This window comes from Spinacia oleracea, chromosome 4 (assembly GCF_020520425.1).
Source record: "Spinacia oleracea cultivar Varoflay chromosome 4, BTI_SOV_V1, whole genome shotgun sequence".
In the NCBI taxonomy this organism is placed as follows: domain Eukaryota; kingdom Viridiplantae; phylum Streptophyta; class Magnoliopsida; order Caryophyllales; family Amaranthaceae; genus Spinacia; species Spinacia oleracea.
In genome coordinates, this window is record NC_079490.1 from 35,947,096 (window position 1) to 35,953,405 (window position 6,310).

A 6,310-nucleotide genomic window follows, 5' to 3' on the forward strand; every position below is an offset into this window, starting at 1 on the left:
GGTTTTAGTTTATCGAACACAAAAGTTTGTAAATTTAAGATGTTAAATTAAATATTTGCGATTCTTGTTGATAAATCTTGAATTTTTGATTGACCTAAAGTATATGTTTAACAAGTTTGAATGCCTAGCCTTGTTAATTATACAACCTAATTTGTAATTATGATTAATTTGTTGAAATTCGAATAATTTAGAATTAATTTGATTTTCATAATTAATTAATAATTAAATTAGGTACAAATGATTAAAAACCACCATAAAATTGTTAATTTGTGTTAAATTTTAAATTTTTATGACCTAGATTTGAATCCATGTTAATCGGAAATTAATTAATTAATAAATTTTCGATTTTTCGCCCTAAAATTATGAAATTAATATGATTTATTAATTTGTCATTAATTTTGGAAATAAAAGTTTTAATTTTTTATGCAATTCGCTCATGAAACTTGCACGCACAAAGCAACGGACGCTAAGTGTTACCCTTAAGGGGTGTTGCATAGTGCGGGCATGCGACGACGAGCAAGGGAGCTCGACGCCCATGCGTTACGAATGCAGCGAGCAAGGCGAGCAGCACACGAGCACAAGGCAGCAGCCCTGCCTTGCATCGAATGCTGCGATGATGCATGGGCGATGAAGCAAGGCGTGCCAGCATGGCAGGCGCGCGCGCGCGGGCAGCGAGGGGTGCCTCACAGCACGAGCGCTGCCTCGCCCTGCCTCGCAGCACGAGCGCTGCCTCGCCCTGCCTCGCAGCACGAGCGCTGCCTCGCCCTGCCTCGCCAAGCAACTGCTGCGCTACGAAGCAGCTAGCGATGCTGCGCGCAAGCGTGGCTCGGCTTGCTGCGTTTGCGCGTGGCAGCTGCTCGAGCCTTGCCGTGCGATCACTCGTGAGGGGCGATGATGCCTCGAGGACTCGACGGGGCATGGGCGCAAGCCCATGGCCTCGTCTGACCCGATTGATGCGCTTTGAATTTAATTTTTGATTTTCAGTTCGGAAACGATTTTAATTAATTTTAAAATTCGTAATTTAAATTGTTTTCTTGGATTTTAATTTTGAATATTATAATTATTATAAATTTTATTTATACTAATTATTTTACTAAAATTAAATCTTGAATTAATTTAAATTCGTTTGATTCAACTGAAATAAATTAAAATTAATGGATTCGATCATAAATTTATGTGAGCTTTAAATTTTAATTAAATTTGTATGTTTCCGGTTAGACTAGAAATACATTTTTATGTTTAAAATTAGTAAAGCATATGAATTTATTGGTTTAAGTGGGAGCACTTTTAGTCATAAACTCTTGATTAGGTCTACAAATCCTTTAAGGTTAAACAACTTGATTAGAATTAATAAGGACTGAATAATTGGTAGATTATTGGTGCCCTTAATTAATTGCTGCAAATATTTATGTGATGCATAACGTGTTTTACTAACCAGCTATGTGGGCCATTCATGATAATGAATGGGTGAATGGTATATATTGTATATGTACTGTCTTGCAGGTTATGAAGTGACTAGTATGGCCCAAATAGGATAAAAAATATGGCTTGCGTACCATTAATTTGAATTTAATTGGTCTGAAGTACCAAAATTGTTTTTCAATTCAAATATGGTCTGCGTACCATCAAATAGTTATAATTAGTTTAATTATAGGTTATCCTATTTGAAGAAAATGGCGCCTCCCACGGTGAAATTCAAGACGAAGTTACCATTTTCGAGACGGACTTTGAAGTTGAAGCTTCAAGATGAAGTCGGGCCATACTAGATCACATTTATCTTATGCATGTTTTAAGTTATTTATTGCTTTTAAATATGTCTTAAATATGCATGAGATCAAAGCTTGATTATGTTGCATGATTAAGGATTTTAGTTCACTTAAAATCTAACCAACATAGTAAGAGCCTTAAGTTCCAAACTTAAAAATTGAGTTAAAAGGTGCCATGCCAAAATAAACACTTGCTTGGATATCCTTTACATCAATCTAGTAATAGTTTTCGCTCAGCGAGGTGTTACTTATTGGTCCTAAAGGGGCAAGGTACACAAATAATTGTGAGTACATGTTAGTTTTGGTGAAACTCAACGATATAAGTAAGGAGTCCTTTTATGTCGTGGCAAAATCGATAAGTTCTTAGACGTACCTATCAACCAAGAATAGTTTCTAGACTATTAGCAAAAGGCTTTTGCTTACCTAAATGATTTTAGAATTGAGTCTAAATACATAATGTGCTTAATTCTTCAATGGATTTTAGGGTCTTGGAATCATTTTATTCACACCTGTCGGAACACATAACTTGAATAAAATGCTTAATGAACATTGAATTATGCATGAATTTAAGTTTATTAAGAGAAACTATGAATGGTTATTTATTTGTTTATTCTTTTTAATTGTAGTTTTAACTATGGAAAACAACAATCAAAACATCATCATGGGTTCTGAGCTTATGGTCAAGCTGAACATAACAAATTTTCTTGAATGGGAAGCTAAGCTAGTTGAAATAGTCGGACTCAATGGACTTGAGTATGTACTGTTACATCCCATGCCAAGCTACTATGCCAGAGACATGACCCCTGAAAGATTTTTCGCCTGGGATGCGGATCTCAAAAAGGTTATGAGTCTCATGCTGAACAATATCCCTGATGAATGGGCTAGAAGGTTTGTAGCTTATGAACCTTTTACGCTCATCAAGAATCTGAGGGATATCTGTCGTGGAAGCACGGAGGACAGGGACCTGAACGTCCATGAGTTGATTAAATCAATGTCTGGTCTAAAGGTTAGTTCTCCCAACAGGTTTATAGGATGGAAGTCCAAGAAACACATGTTCAGCTCCTTCGCACTAAACAAAGGGTAGGCGTCCCACTAAGGTTCCATGTGGATCTTATGCTTTCATATTTCGATCGCCTAAGTCTGCTAGGAACACCAATAAGCGAAAGGATGGCAGTCTCTATCTTGCTCAATTCACTGCACAGTGGGTTTGGTCGCTTCAAGCAACTATACCTAAGTGAACCAAGACAAGAAACAGTTGCAGAATTTGTTCTCCTTGTCAGAAAGGCTGAGATAATAATGGACTGCGAAGCCAAAGATTTACTCAAGGCTAAAGGGAGACCGTTCAAGAAAAGTGGAAAGTCCAAGCGCAATGCTAAATCAAAGCAGGACAAGTCCACATCAAGCTGTCTTTATTGTGATGGAATAGGCCATTACAAAAGAGAATGTCCAAAGCTAAAGGAAGATCAGAAGAACGGAACAGTCGTTCCATCTTCAGGTATTTTCGTTATAGACTGTATACTTGCTAATTCAACTTCTTGGGTATTAGATACAGGTTGTGGCTCACACTTATGTTCCAATCCACAGGGATTAAGAAGAAGTAGAAAGTTAAGCAAGGGTGAAGTCGACCTACGAGTGGGAAATGGAGCACGGATTGCTGCATTAGCTGTAGGAACTTATTATTTATCGTTTCCCTCTGGGCTAGTTTTGGAACTGGAAGAGTGTTTCCATGTTCCAAGTCTTACTAAAAACATCATTTCTGTTTCTTGCTTAGATGCTTAGGGATTTTCCTTTTTAATAAAAGAGAATAGTTGTTCGTTTTATTTTAAAGAGATGTTTTATGGATCTGCTAGATTTGTCAATGGACTTTATTTATTAGATCACGACAAACAAGTTTATAACATAAATACCAAAAAGGCCAAAAAGGATGATTCAGATCTCACCTATCTGTGGCATTGTCGATTAGGTCATATTAACTTGAAACGCATGGAAAGACTTCAAAAAGAAGGAATTCTAGAACCATTTGACTTAGAGGATTACGGTAAGTGCGAATCATGTTTACTTGGCAAAATGACAAAGCAACCTTTCTCTAAAGTTGGAGAAAGAGCAACTGAACTATTGGGTTTAATCCATACAGATGTATATGGACCAATGAGTACAAATGCTAGGGGTGGTTTCAGCTACTTTATCACTTTCACTGATGACTTCAGTAGATATGGTTATGTCTACCTAATGAAGCATAAGTCTGAATTCTTTGACAAATTCAAGGAATTTCAGAGTGAAGTAGAGAATCAATTAGGCAAGAAGATTAAAGCACTGCGGTCTGATAGAGGCGGTGAATATCTGAGCTATGAATTTGATGACCATCTGAAAGAATGTGGAATTCTATCAGAATTGACTCCTCCTGGAACACCACAATGGAACGGTGTGTCGGAACGGAGGAACAGAACCTTGCTAGACATGGTTAGGTCAATGATGGGTCAGGCCGAACTTCCAATAGAATTTTGGGGACATGCACTAAATACAGCTGCACTCACTATAAATAGAGCTCCGTCTAAAGCTGTTGAAAAGACTCCATATGAGTTATGGTTTGGAAAGCCTCCAAATGTGTCTTTTCTTAAGATGTGAAGTATACGTCAAGCGATTAATTTCAGATAAACTTCATCCAAAATCTGACAAATGTATCCTTGTGGGCTATCCAAAGGAAACAAAGGGGTATTACTTCTACAATACATCTGAGAACAAAGTGTTTGTTGCTCGAGATGGTATCTTTTTGGAAAAGAATCACATTTCCAAAATGACAAGTGGGAGAAAAGTTGACCTCGAAGAAATTCGAGTCGAACTACAAACTCTAGAGAATGCTCAAGATGACATTCAGGATGAAACTGAGAGATCTTTAGAAGTATTTGGTGAGAATCATGGTCAACCTAGAGATGTAACCCCGCGTAGATCGCAGAGATATAGATCTCAACCGGAAAGGTACTTAGGTATTTTGACGAACGAGAGCTATGACGTTCTATTACTTGAAAGTGATGAACCTGCGACTTACAAACAAGCTATGACGAGCCCTAGCTCCAAGCAATGGCAAGAAGCCATGCAATCTGAATTAGACTCCATGTCAGAAAACCAAGTATGGGATTTGGTCGATTTGCCAGATGGCTACCAAGCCATTGGAAGCAAATGGGTTTTCAAACTGATAAAGGACAAGGATGGGAAACTTGAAGTTTTCAAAGCTAGATTGGTTGCAAAAGGTTACAGGCAAGTCCACGGTGTGGATTACGATGAAACCTTTTCACCAGTTGCAATGCTAAAGTCTATTCGGATAATGTTAGCAATTGCTGCATATTACGATTACGAAATATGGCAAATGGATGTCAAAACCGCTTTCTTAAACGGTGTTTTAACAGAAACTGTGATTATGACACAGCCTGAAGGTTTTGAGGATCCAAAGAATGCTAAAAAGGTATGCAAGCTAAAGAAATCAATCTACGGATTGAAGCAGGCATCAAGGAGCTGGAATATACGTTTTGATGAAGCAGTCAGTGACTTTGGTTTCATCAAGAACGCAGACGAATCTTGTGTATACAAGAAGGTAAGTGGGAGTAAAATTGCTTTCCTAGTATTATATGTCGATGACATATTACTTATCGGAAATGACATCCCTATGTTGAACTCTGTCAAGATTTGGCTTGGGAAATGTTTTTCGATGAAGGATCTAGGAGAAGCATAGTACATATTGGGCATCAAGATTTACAGAGATAGATCTAAAAAGATGATTGGACTTAGTCAAAGAACTTATATCAATAAGGTGCTTGATAGGTTCAAGATGGCAGACTCCAAGCGAGGCTACCTACCCATGTCTCATGGAATGACTCTAAGCAAGACTTAGTGCCCAGAAACACTTGATGAGCGTAGACGAATGAATGGGATTCCATATGCATCATTAATTGGTTCAATAATGTATGCTATGATATGTACACGCCCGGATGTTGCGTACGCACTCAGTGCTACGAGAAGATACCAGTCAGACCCAGGAGAGGCACATTGGACTGCAACCAAGAATATTCTTAAGTACCTGAAAAGGCACAAAGATGACTTCCTAGTCTATGGTGGATATGATGAATTAATTGTTAAAGGCTATACGGACGCAAGTTTCCAATCCGACAAAGATGATTTCAGATCACATTCTGGGTTTGTCTTCTGCCTCAACGGAGGTGCAGTAAGCTGGAAAAGTGCTATGCAAAGCACCATTGCGGATTCTACAACTGAAGCGGAGTACATTGCTGCACATGAAGCAGCAAAGGAAGCTATATGGCTAAGGAAGTTCATAGGTGAACTTGGTGTAATCCCCTCCATTAAAGGACCAATAGCCCTGTATTGTGATAATAACGGAGCTATTGCACAGGCAAAGGAGCCTAGACACCACCAAAGAGTCAAGCATGTACTTCGTAGATTTCACCTTCTACGAGAGTTCGTTGAAAGAAAAGAAGTCGAGATAAGCAAGATTGGAACTGATGACAACATATCAGATCCATTGACTAAACCTC